General features: G+C 36.3%; 1 protein-coding gene across 3 annotated transcripts in view; it reads left to right on the forward strand.

The window, feature by feature from the left end:
• The window catches only part of DYNC2H1 (dynein cytoplasmic 2 heavy chain 1), a 353,142-nt gene that overhangs the window by 264,636 nt on the left and 75,047 nt on the right, over positions 1 to 13,459 (forward strand). The gene's annotated exons all lie outside the window — the stretch shown is intronic.

The raw sequence follows: 13,459 nt of genomic DNA on the forward strand, positions 1-13,459 counted from the left end.
TCATCTTGAATTGTAATCCCCATAATCCCCACGTATTATTTGAGGGACCCAGTTGGAGGCAATTGAATAATGGGGGCAGGTTTCCCCATGCTGTTCTGATGATAGTGAGTGAGTTCTCATATGATCTGATGGTTTTATAAGCATCTGGCATTTCCCCTGCTGGCACTCATTCTCTCTCCTGCTGTCCTGTGAAGAGGTGCCTTTGGTCATGATTGTAAATTTCCTGAGGCCTCCCCAGCCAGGTAGAGATGCATGTCAATTAAAACTCTTTTCTTTGTAAATTACCCAGTCTCAGGTATTTCCTTGTAGCAATGTGAGAACAGACTAATACAGAGAATTTAACCCATTAATATTTAAGGTTATCAATATGTAAGGACTTCAGCCATTTTGCTAAATATTTTCTGGTTGTTTTTTAGATCTTTGGTCTTTTCTTCTCTTGTTTAAATCTGGTTTGGTTGTTTCAGTGTTGCCAAGCCTTGTTTACTTTTTTTTTTCTTATTTGTGTATCTGTTGTAATTTCTTTCTTTGTTTTCACCGTAGGGCTAACATAAAGAATCCTGTAGTTGTAATAGAGTATTTTAAACTGATAACGTAACTTTGGTTGCATAACACTACTACACGCCTTTCTCTCTCCCATTTGTGTTTGTATTATCTTGATATACATCTTTGTGTATGATGGGTTCCTTAGCCACTATTTGTAGCTGCTGTTTTTTCCACCATTTTGACATTAAATCTTCATACTAAAGAATTGAAAGATTTACATAGCATGATTAGAGCAATTCAGTATTCTTAGTTTGTTATAAATTAACATCTACTGGTGGGTTTTATACTTTCATGTGCTTTTATGATCATTTTTTGTTAGGCCACTCTAGTAGTGACGAATTACCTCGGCTTTTAATTATCTGGAAAGGTCTTTATTTCTCCTTCATTTCTGGAAGATAGCTTTTGCTGGATTTTACATTGTTGACTGATTTTTTTTTTCTTCTCAGTACTTTCTCATCCTATTCTCTGCTGACCTGCAAGGTTTCTGCTGCGAAGTCTGACTGTCTAGTGGGGATTCCCTTATGTGTGACTTCACATTTTTCTCTTGCAGCTTTTAGAATTCTGTCTTTGTCCTTGACTTTTGACAGTTTGATTGAAATGTGGAACTTTTGGGGTTGAATATAACTGGGACCTTTTGAGTTTCTTGGTTCTAGATGTTCATATCTCTCCCAAGACTTGGGAAGTTTTCAGCTATTATTTTGTGAAATAGATTTTCTGTGACATTCTCTGTCTCTTCTCCCTTTTGCACTCATGTAGTGCAAATATTTTTTCACTTAATAGTGTACCATAAGACCTATAGGCTTTCTTCATTCTTTTTTTCCTCTTATTTTTTCCCCCTTGGACTGGGTTATTTCAAAAGACCTGACTTCAAGTTCAGAAACTCTTTTTTTGTGCTTGTCCTAGTCTGTTTTTGAAGCACTCAATTGTATTTTTTAGTTTATTTTCAATAAAGTAACATCGTATGAGATCAGACTATCATACATAATATTTACTAAAATTTAATATTCTTATTAAATAAGTACTTTTTAGTCTTTTGATTATACTTATAGATATTGGTGGAAAACTAACCATTTAGTTATATAATCCTGTTTTTAAATGTCTAAATTAAAAATGAAACTAATCTTCTACATTCTTATACATTTAATTCTAGTATGAATATGCAAAATACAAATAATTTTTTCTTCTCCATATCTTGGTGCAAGAGTTACTTTTATAGAATTTGAAGTTACTTTTTACATTTACATAGGGTGAAGATTGCTTCTTTTGAGACAGTCTCACTCTGTTGCCCAGGCTGGAGTGCAGTGGCACAATCTCAGGTCATTATATCCTCCACTTCCCAGGTTCAAGAGATTCTCATGCCTCAGCCTTCCAGTTAGCTGGGATTACAGGCATGTGCCACCACACTTGGCTAATTTTTGTATTTTTAGTAGAGACAGGGTTTCACCATGTTGGCCCAGCTGGTCTCGAACTCCTGGCTTCATGTGATTCCTCCAGCCTTGGCCTCCCAAAGTAATGGGATTACAGGTGTGAGCCACCATGCCAGGCTGAAGGCTGGTTTTTACATTTTCTTGCAAAGATGTGCACATGCAGTCCAAAAAGTTATTTTAACTCCATTAATACTGAGCATAAACTTAAAAAAAATTAGGATCCAAATATTTATAATTGTCATTAAGAATTGTACATCTCTGTCCCGATTTTACCCTACTGTCTCCCAAATCCCTTCATTTCACACAGACAACAGAGTATATTTATGAGCCTTATTTGTTAGTGGCATGCTAGAAGTCACTTTGCTCTTTCATTTTCTTGTGATAATTTATCATATATATTTCAAGTTCTCTGCTTTGAGTTCTAACATTGTAGGACTGGCTGCCTTACTTTGCTCTGATTAAGAAAAGAGCTCTTACCATTTGTTTAAAGAGAAATCAATTCACTTACTCAAAATGAGCTAATTAGGGTAAGCCCTTGGGAGACTGCAAATAGCGAGTAGATTTTCAGGCCACTGTGATGGCTGGGACTGCTTAGATACTTCAGGTTTTTAATTTCAGGAGGTTAAAATCAAATATCGTTTAGAGATTGCTTATAATGCTTACATTTGCATCTCACTGAAATAAAAATAATCAGTGGTGTCTGGCTCAGAGAGAGTAACCTCTAATTCCAAGGCAATTCCAAAATATTATTTTAAAATGTTTCTCTTTGTGCAATAAACATTTCTGAGGATTTTTACATCTGACAATATCTTCATTTCATCTTCACGTTTCTCTAGTAGACTGATAGTATAGCTGCAGATCAATTTTTAGCTTTCCAATTGTTTTCCTACAACTCTTAGAAAATAATACTCATTGGTCTTTTACTGAAAAAATTAACCTGATTCTTATTTCTTTGACAGTGACTATTTCTTTCCTTCAGAGTATTCTTTGTCTCTGATATTAAGACTTGGGAAGTTTTCAGCTATCATTTTGTGAAATAGATTTTCTGTGACCTTCTGTCTCTTCTCCTTCTTGCTCTCATAATATGTTCAAGTGTATGTTTTTGTTTTTGTTTGCATCTATTCTTTTTGATACTCCAAAGCCAACCTTTCCACCTATTCCTGGTAACTCAAACCAGCTGGATTGCATGCTATGGTATATTAGGTTCGCTGCTGCCTATATCTAGTTGTTGATATTGCTCTTTTTTAGCTCTGAAATAGTGACACGGTAGATAATGATGCAATCAAGACAATGTGAAAAGAAAAGTTTGCAACCAAAATCTCTCTGTAGGCTGGTTTGCCCCAGCCATGGCAGTTACCATGTTCTCTCCTCCCACTTACAAGTGCCCCAACACTTTCTTTCTTCCAGATGTTTCCCACTCCTGTTGTGCCATCTTCTGTGTTCAGTATCCTTCTGTCAAACACAAGATTTGGAAGTGGGAGATAGTATTCCATTTTGTGTATAAACCAGGGTAACTTTTAAAACTCCATTTTAATTCATTTGTAAAATAAACTTTTCCAAATTTTTTATATTACATTCATAATAACCAAATTTATCAAATATTTTCCTCTTCATTCTGCTATAATTTTCCCCCTCCCATTTTCTTCTCCCAAAATCATTACCATGATTGAGGCTTCTATTTCTTATTAACTAAGGCAGAAAACTCCAAATTTTGACTCTTACTTCCTTTCAAATCATCCTTTATTAATATAACATTTGTTTTTCTAAGGAAAATCTTTTTTTCCTCCTCCATAACTTGGTTCTGTAGCCAGCCTTACTCCTAAGCTGCTTCTATAGTAAAGCAGATCTTATTGTTGCAGGAACAAACTGTGACAGATTCTGTGAGGACTTTCTAAACGCTCTTTCCTTCTCCTGGAATTTCCTAGCTATGCTTAACCAATAAAAACCAGGTAATGTTCCAGCATGTTCCAGAAGCCCTCTCAGTTGTTACTGATTTCCCCTTCTGTATTTCTAGTACCAATATATAACTTAAATAATAATTTCCATAAAAGTTATGTTTTAAACTAGGCAAGTTAAGATCTGGCACTTGAATAAAAAGGAATTCTCTTATTTGGGGGAGAATTTTAAAGTTTATACATATAAATGATTCCAATGAAAGAACTTAAGGCTACATTTTAGTTTTAGAGTTTGTCATCATTTTTATCAGGTTATAGTTAATTACTAGCTAAACTTAATAGAATAATTACACTTTAGCAAAAATAAGTCAATTTATGATGAAAAGTAAAGAGCAGCGAGTTATCCAGGTTCTAATCTTTTCCCATTAAGTATTTACAGGGATTTAGCTGAATCATTTTTGTAACTGACTGTAAACCGTCGAGATAACTCACTACCTTTGGACTAGTCTGAATCACTTCTGAAGTTTTTCTTAGGTTTCTCATGGGTAAAAGAACTTAATAACCTCTTCCCTCTCTAGTCATTTGTTTTCTCATTTGTTCATTTATTTATTAAATATCTGTTGAGGGACTACTATGAAATAGGTACTATATTAGATGCTAGTGATTTGCACTAGAAATTATGCTAAAGATTATACCAATACACACACGAAAAAGAGTACAGGTATTACAATCTTCTTTGGGAGCCCAGAAGAGGGAATGATTAATTCTGCTGATAGGAAAGTCAGGGAAGACTTTTTTTTTGGAGGTTACGTGATGAGGAATTTTTTTTGTTTTTTTGAGATGGGGTCTCCCTCTGTCACCCAGGCTTGAGTACAGTGGTGCGATCTCAGCTCAATGGAACCTCTGCCTCTCAGGCTCAAGCAGTCCTTCCAACCTCAGCCTCTCTAGTAACTGGGACCACAGGTGCACGGCACCAGCCTGGCTAATCTTTTGAATTTTTGGTAGAGATGGGGTTTCACCTTGTTACCCAGTCTGGTCTCAAACTCCTGAGCTCAGGCGATCCGCCTGCCTCAGCCTCCCAAAGTGCTGGGATTCCAGCCCTGAGCTAACATGCCCAGCCAAGGAATTCTTTAGACAAAAAAAGGTGGAATGGTATTCCAGGAAAAAGGAAATACCTGCCATGTTTGTTATTCTAACCTAGCCAGTAGAACTAGGTTGGAAAGGGGTTAATATCATGCTGGAGTGCTTATGCTTTATCCTTTAGACAAGGAGGATATAACAGAACTAATAAGAAGCGGGCATGGAGGTATATAAAACGTTTGTGTTTTATAGAGGCAAAATTGATGAGGATGTAAATAGTAGATTAGATTAAGAAGATTGAGGCCTGAAAACCAATTCAGAAGTTATAATGTTCTAAGAGCAAAGTGGGTGGGGACTTTAGTATTGTGGCAGTGTGAATATAAACTAAGAAGAGTACAAAGATGCTTCAAAAGTAGAATCAGTCTTCACAGAAATCCTATATGGATCTAATAACAAACAGATGTGAGCACAGTTTTTGAAACATGGACTCTTCATAGATTAAATATTATCACCCTTATTTCTTTAAGGATTTGTGCATTTATAAAAGCTTGGCATAACAAGCACTAGTAGTGTTTATGACACTGCCATATTCAGTATCTTTTATTTATTTATTTATTTATTTATTTATTTATTTATTTGAAACGGAGTCTTGCTCTGTCACCTGGACTGGAGTACAATGGCACAATCTCGGCTCCCTGCAACCTCCGCCTCCCGGGTTCAAGCAATTCTTCTGCCTCAGCCTCCAGAGTAGCTGGAATTACAGGCACTTGCCACCACACCCAGCTAATTTTTGTATTTTTAGTAGAGATGGTGTTTCATCATCTTGGCCAAGCTGGTCTTGAACCTCGTGATCCACCCACCTCGGCCTCCCAAAGTGTTGGAATTACAGGCGTGAGCCACCATGCCCAATCTTTTATTAATTTAGACGTTCAGGCTTGAAGATTAAGGCTGTGTCTTTAAATTTGTAGTGATGTTAGTGACTATATTTTTTGGTAAAATATATATTTAAATATATACTTTTAACATGACTTTGTGTTAATGGTTAACTCATTATTGTGTAAATTGTTCAAATACACAATTTAACATCTTTTTGTGTAATTTTTCCTGGTATTCTGAAAAATTCAGTAAGTTTGAAAACAATCATTTGAAAAGCAAAATACTGAAAAGTATAACACCCAAAGAATCTAATCTTCTTTAGTATTCTCCATGTATGCTTTTGAAAGGTCAGTTCTTGCTTTAAAATTTTTATTACATACCAGCTACCACCCAGCAATTTTTAATACCTGGTTGATGGTGGTATCTATTGAGAATTACTGACATTCTAACCAATTTACATCTACTTTATATAGCTTCAGAACTCCCATTAATTCTCATTTAAATTACCCATATAAGAGGTGCACATAAAACAATCTCTTTTGGGCTGGTAGAATTTGTTGAGAGAAAAATAGGTGACAGACTTTTTTCTGAACAAGAGTTGAACCAGTAACTATTTTTGTCCAGAATATTCCCTAGATTTATGTATCTGCCAAATTAAACTTGTGAGATTTGGAATAGCTTAATTTCTAAAGAATATGCTGAAGTTAAATAAAATTAAGAAAGTAAAAATAGTACCTTCTTCTGTTGTCGAACTAAAAATATCTTTAAAATTGATAATTTCTTCCTCTCAGAGTCTTGTCCAATTTTCTTTACTATTAATCAAGGTGAGTCATAAAATGATTGCTATATACTATTTTTTAAAACTTTGTGGTAGGATACTTATTTGTAATACATACCTTTGTTGGATGAAATAATTTCTCAGTTGTGCTTAGAGCTTTCTTTTTGCTAACACTTCTGAAACTCCACAAACAAATTCACTGTTTTGTATGTCCCAGGTGAAAGAGTTCCCTTTGAATTTAGTTCTTAGTAAAACTTTATCTATGCCCCTCCTCCTAAACTGATATGTTTCATTCCTTTTGATAAGAAAAATTACATCATTTACTTACAGAGTTTCAGTCAACAAAGTAGAACAAATACTAGGTCTTTTAATGGATAATTTAATATAGAGAATTGGTAACATATTGGAGAGCTCGAAAAGCAAAAAGGGAAGAGTAGAATAACTGAGATATTTGCAGGAAGCAGCTACCTCACCTAGAGCTATAGGAACAAAGGGAATCAAAGAGTCTGAGGTAATCTGAATGTAGAATTGGAGAAAGACCCCTCGGAGCCAGACTTAGACCTCTGAGGAAGGAGTGCTGCTCTTCAGAAGTACTGATGTGTTTGACGGGGGATCCTTTGACTGATGCTGAGGGTGCCAAAATAAGCTGGACACTGGAGCCAACTGCTGTTGTTGGAAGGATACTGAAAAGAATCTCAAGTGAACAGGAAGAAGGAAGTTTCTTTTCCTCTATTCCAGCTTCCCATTCTGTAGAAATCCCATTGGCAGAACCTAACAGGATATCATCTGTAAAGGAGAACTTCCGTTTGCAGTTAGCCCCAGCTTCACAAACATATATGCTATGCTGAGAGCTAATACCTCCTACATAATAGAATATGCCTTTTCATTTGCACATCCTTTAATTTTATTGGGTTTTTCCTCTAATGTTTTGCTTCTTGATTTGGGTGGCTAGTTTGGTCATTCTTTCTCCTTTTAAAAACCTTTTTTTTTTTTTTTTTTTTTTTTGAGACGGAGTCTCACTTTGTCTCCCAGGCTGGAGTGCAGTGGCGCGATCTTCACTCACTGCAAGCTCCGCCTCCCGGGTTCGCACCATTCTCCTGCCTCAGCCTTCCGAGTAGCTGGGACCACAGGCGCCCGCCACAACGCCTGGCTAATTTTTTTGTGTTTTTAGTAGAGATGGGGTTTCACCGTGTTAGCCAGGATGGTCTCGGTCTCCTGACCTCGTGATCTGCCCGCCTCAGCCTCCCAAAGTGCTGGGATTACAGGCGTGAGCCACCGCGCCCAGCCTCTCCTTTTAAAAATCTTGATGAAAGCACTGAAGGCTATATTACTGAGCACTGTTTTAACTATAACCCACAGCTTGATAGGTGTGTTTTCATTATTGTTCAGTTTTAAATATTTTCTAAATTTCATTGTAACTTCATCTTCTATGCTCCATTTTTTTTACTCATTCTTTATCTTGATTACCTTTTAGGTATAGATTTCTATTATGTATAACTACATTATAACTAGAGAATATGGTCTTTTTTGTTTGTTTGTTTTTGTTTTTTTTTGTTTGTTTGTTTTTTGAGACGGAGTCTCGCTCTGTCACCCAGGCTGGAGTGCAGTGGCCGGATCTTAGCTCACTGCAAGCTCCGCCTCCCGGGTTTACGCCATTCTCCTGCCTCAGCCTCCCGAGTAGCTGGGACTACAGGCGCCTGCCACCTCGCCCGGCTAAGTTTTTTTTTTGTATTTTTAGTAGAGACGGGGTTTCACTGTGTTAGCCAGGATGGTCTCGATCTCCTGACCTCGTGATCCGCCCGTCTCGGCCTCCCAAAGTGCTGGGATTACAGGCTTGAGCCACCGCGCCCGGCCAAGAATATGGTCTTATGACAGTAATCTTATGAAATTTGTTGGGATTTGTTTTATGGCCCACTATGCAATAACATTTTGTTATGTTTGAAAAGAATGAATATTCTGCTATTGTTGACTGCTGTCTTCCCATTTTATCCTTTAGTGTAAAATATTTTAATTCAAAGCTTATACTATTACACATGCACAAAATGGTATTTTGTTCATTTGTTTTATACAGGTTCGGAATGTTATTTCTTCTTGATATATTGAACATTTATCATCGTAAAGTGATTCTCTTTAGTGCTTATGTTTTTCCTATTTTTCTGATATTAATAAATGTATATCAATTTTCTTTTGGTTATTTTTTGCTAGATATATCCTAATTTATACTTTTAATATTAACTTTCTCAAGTTCTTATGGGTGCCTCTTATAAAGAGCCTATAGCTGGATTATGCCTGATCTATAACTGGAATATTTAGTCTATTTACATTAATTTGGATTAATTATACATTTTGTATTTTTTCTACTTTTTTTTTACTCCTTATCTTCCTTTGGACTGATTATTTTCTAATGTTTCTTCTTCCTAGTTTACAACTTATATGCATTTTTTACTTTTTAGTTGGTATTCTATATATTTTTTGTACATACATAGTTTATCAAAATTAAACTCAGTATATTTGCATAACTCCCAGAGAGTTCAAGAAGCTTAGTATATTGCACTCAATTCCAACTTTATATGCAGTTATAATTTTATATTTTAGTCTGTCTTTCTTGTTGTTGTTGTCGTCGTCATGTACATAATGCTTATTTGGTGTTGTAGTCATGTACATAATGCTTATTTGGATTTGCCCCATGTTTATCACTTGTGTTGTTCTTTATTTCTTCCTGCATCTCAGACATTCTGTTTGGTTTCACTTTGCATCTGCTCGTAGTGTAGAAAGTATCTTTTGATTGTAAACTCTTGAGTTCTTATCTGAAAATGCCTTTCATTTGCCCTCTGTCTTAAAGGGTATGTTATTCTGTATTAACATCTAATGTCTCATTATATTGAAGGGAGAGTTGAGGTAGAATTCTGTCTTTTCTGGTTTCTGTTGTTGAGAAGTCAATTTTTGCTTCTTTGATCTATCTTTTCTTGCTGCTTTTGAGATCTCTTTACTTTGATTTTCGGCAGTTATACTTTGTTGAGATTGAGTATGGAATTGTGTTCTTTTTCTCTTTAATTCCTTTTTTTTAAAGAATTTGTAAGATTTAATGGGCTTTTTGAATTTTTATTGGTGGCGTTGATCAGTACTATCAACGTCTGAGTTAATCTTTAAATTTTGACTGCTTCACTCTCTCTCTTCTCTGGAACTCTGATTGGATATATATTAGACCTTTTTCTGTCTGTTCATCGTGTGTCTTATTTCTCATATTTCCCATCTTTTTTTTTTCATGATACATTCTGAGTTAATTCTACAGAACTGTCTTCCAGTTCACTCATTGTTTTTTCAGCTGAATCTGATCTGTCAAAATGTTACATTCTTAGTGTTTCTGTGTAAAAAATCCCAGTCTTATGACTCTTCATCTACCATAGAATTAAATTTGTGGCCATTTGCCTGGTTTATTGGTCTGATCAGAAAGGAGAATAAAACTTATATTAGCTTCCAAAAAAGGGCAAAAGGGCCTAAATTCCTATATTAAATCCAGAGTCCTTGAGGGACTATAGCATTATCTCCGTAAATATTTACATATCAAAAGGAATAAAGCTCTAAAAATTGGAATCATCTCTAGGTCATCTGGCTCCCAGAGAGATTGTATTTATGTACCACAGTGTCGTTTAGGTTTCAGTCACATTACATTTCCTAGACATACCCTTTCAAAGGAAAGAAGACAGCTGCCTTCTTCCTCTTTATAAACTGAGAAAAACAATTTTCTCTACCCCTTGTACCCACCCAGTGGAAGATCTGTCTACTTGAATAGGATAATTCATCTGGTTTTCATGTGGCTGCCCGAGAAATAAGACCTGGGACAAGAAGGTAGGGGCAACACACTTAGTTACTGTGAAAGAATTAATAAGAAATTGGTGATCTAGAATACCTCTATTCACATTCAAGACGAGGTAAATAAAGATGAAGATTAAAAACTCAACACTTAGCTTTCTGAATAATCATGCCTTACTTCTGAACTCACAGTTACATTTGGGTGCATTTAAGAATATGCTTTAATGTGTTGTTCAACATTTTTAGTTGTTTTCAGCAGTAGCTAGCCCTACTTGAAATAGAAGCTGAGATAATCTTTTTATTTTGAGCAACTGTGAAATAAGTCATATGTGTATTAAATGATTATGCTTTGTTTGTAGACTTCCTTTTTTAGTTCAGTGGTGATGTTATGTGGTGTTGGAATTACTGTTTTCTCATTGAGTCTGTACAGTAGCTGTTGAAATGCTAACTCTTCCTTTTAGCCATAAAGTTATGAACCAACTGGCTTACTCTTTGAGAGCAGTTGGGCTCTTCTCATACTTTAAAACACCACACACACACACACACACACACACACACACACACACACACAAAGTATTTTGGGCTATCTTATTGACTTTCTAAGAATCAGTCATGCACATAAAGCACACCAAAAGGCATTTCATGGAAAAATATACATCATTTGATTTTTAGGTGGGCATGGAAGAAAAGATAAACTTTTCAATGTAAGTCAATTTTGAAAAAAAAAAAAGGTCTTCCTATTGGTTTCCTTTAAGCAGGTACAAAAATCTCAAATGTATGATTTTCTATGTTATTATTCATAACCCACCCTTCTCTCACACTCTTATTTTCCTGAAACTCTTTTTTTTTTCTTTTTTTTTTTTTTGGAAACGGAGTTTAACTCTTGTCGCCCAGGCTGGAGTGCAATGGTGCAATCTCAGCTCACTGCAACCTCCATCTCCCAGGTTCAAGTGATTCTCCTGCCTCAGCCTCCTGAGTAGCTGGGATTACAGGTGTGCACCACCACGCCCAGCTAATTTTTGTATTTTTAGTAGAGACAGGGTTTCACCATGTTGGCCAGGTTGCTCTCGAACTCCTGACCTCAGGTGATCCACCCATCTCGGCCTCCCAAAGTGCTGGGATTACAGGCGTGAGCCACAGCGCCCAGCCAAAACTTAAAATGTAACAAAATAACTTTGTACTGAAAGGCATACGCCTGACACATAGTCAGTGCTCCATGAAAATTAGCCATTCTTCCTCTTAAATATCATGATCTATGTTAGGCCTCTTAATGTGAGATTTTATTGTTACTCTATTATTCTACTAGGTTGCCTCTTTACTTGATAGCTTCACAGAGCAGAATCATTCCTCAGGCCAAATTATGGAGCAGATATCATATTAAAAATACTTTCCTAGAAATAAAAATTTTTATTAATGTGCTGTCTTTTCTATTAATAGACTACTTTTAAAAATAATTTGCTTTAAAATTATTTGCTAATTTCATATGCCTTGAGAGTTTCATAGTTTTTATTAAAATGGCAAAATCACAATTACTTTTGCACCAACCTTATTTCAAACAAAAGTTCCTTTGTATTAGTGCTCTGTAGGTTCCTCCTGATTTTTCTTTTAGAAATAAGTAATAGCTTATAGCATTAGCTTCCATGCCTCAGATCTTTCAGAATACTCATGTATTAGTCCATTTGCACGCTACTGATAACGACACACCGGGACTGGGCAATTTACAAAAGAAAGAGGTTTAATGGACTTATGGTTCCACATGGCTGGGGAGGCCTCACAATCATGGCGGAAGGCAAGGAGGAGTAAGTCACTTCTCACGTGGATGCGGGCAGGCAAAGAGAGATAGCTTGTGCAGGGGAACTCTTTTTTATAAGACCATCAGATTTCGTGAGACTTATTCACTATCACGAGTACAGCATGGGAAAAACCTACCCCCAATATTCAATTACCTCCCACTGTGTCCCTCCCACAACACGTGGGAATTCAAGATGAGATTTGGGTGGGGACACAGCCAAACCATATCAACTCCCCTTCTCTTTCAGCCTTGGCTGTACTTCATCTACTAATTTCCTGCGTTTTTGCCTTTTATTTCAGCTCTTCAACACTTCTGATTTAAACAATTTATTGGGTATTTATTATATACTTTCCCTGGTTGAATTCTGATTGCTCATTTAAATAACATATCTTTAGGCCGGGCGCGGTGATTCAAGCCTGTAATCCCAGCACTTTGGGAGGCCGAGACGGGCGGACCACGAAGTCAGGAGATCGAGACCATCCTGGCTAACACGGTGAAACCCCGTCTGTACTAAAAATACGAAAAAAAAAAAAAAAAAAAAACTAGCCTGGCGAGGTAGCGGGCGCCTGTAGTCCCAGCTTCTCGGGAGGCTGAGGCAGGAGAATGGCGTAAACCCGGGAGGCGGAGCTTGCAGTGAGCTGAGATCCGGCCATTGCACTCCAGCCTGGGTGACAGAGCGAGACTCCGTCTCAAAATAAATAAATAAATAAATAAATAAATAAATAAATAAATAAAATATCTTTAATTGCAACTAAAACATGACTGTTTGGGTTTTATTTGATCCACTTGATAATCTGGTATGAAAAGGAATGTGCATCTCCGAATCTGTAGGTTCCACATCTGCAAATTCAACTAACCACAGATGGAAAATATTCTGAAATAAAAAACACAATACAGTATAACAACTACTTACATAATGCTTACTTACATTGTATTGGGTGTTATAAGTAACGCAGAGATTATTTAAAGTATACAGGATTATGTGTGCAGTTTATGTGCAAATACTACCCCATTTTATATAAACGATTTGAGCATATGGATTTTGGTATTGAGGGAAGCTCAATACCAAGAGGAGGATAGGGAAGGGTATAAAAAAGGAAAGAAAATAGCATTATGAGTTTGGTGAGTTTAAAGAGTTGAAAAATTATAGAATTTCTGGCCACCCATTTTACAGGATAGCCATCTGCCTTACTGTACCAAAAGCCAGTTATTAGTGGACAAACAGAGCTAATACAAAGGAGCTTTTGTTTGAAAT

The sequence above is a fragment of the Macaca mulatta genome, chromosome 14 (genome assembly GCF_049350105.2).
Source record: "Macaca mulatta isolate MMU2019108-1 chromosome 14, T2T-MMU8v2.0, whole genome shotgun sequence".
Taxonomy (NCBI): domain Eukaryota; kingdom Metazoa; phylum Chordata; class Mammalia; order Primates; family Cercopithecidae; genus Macaca; species Macaca mulatta.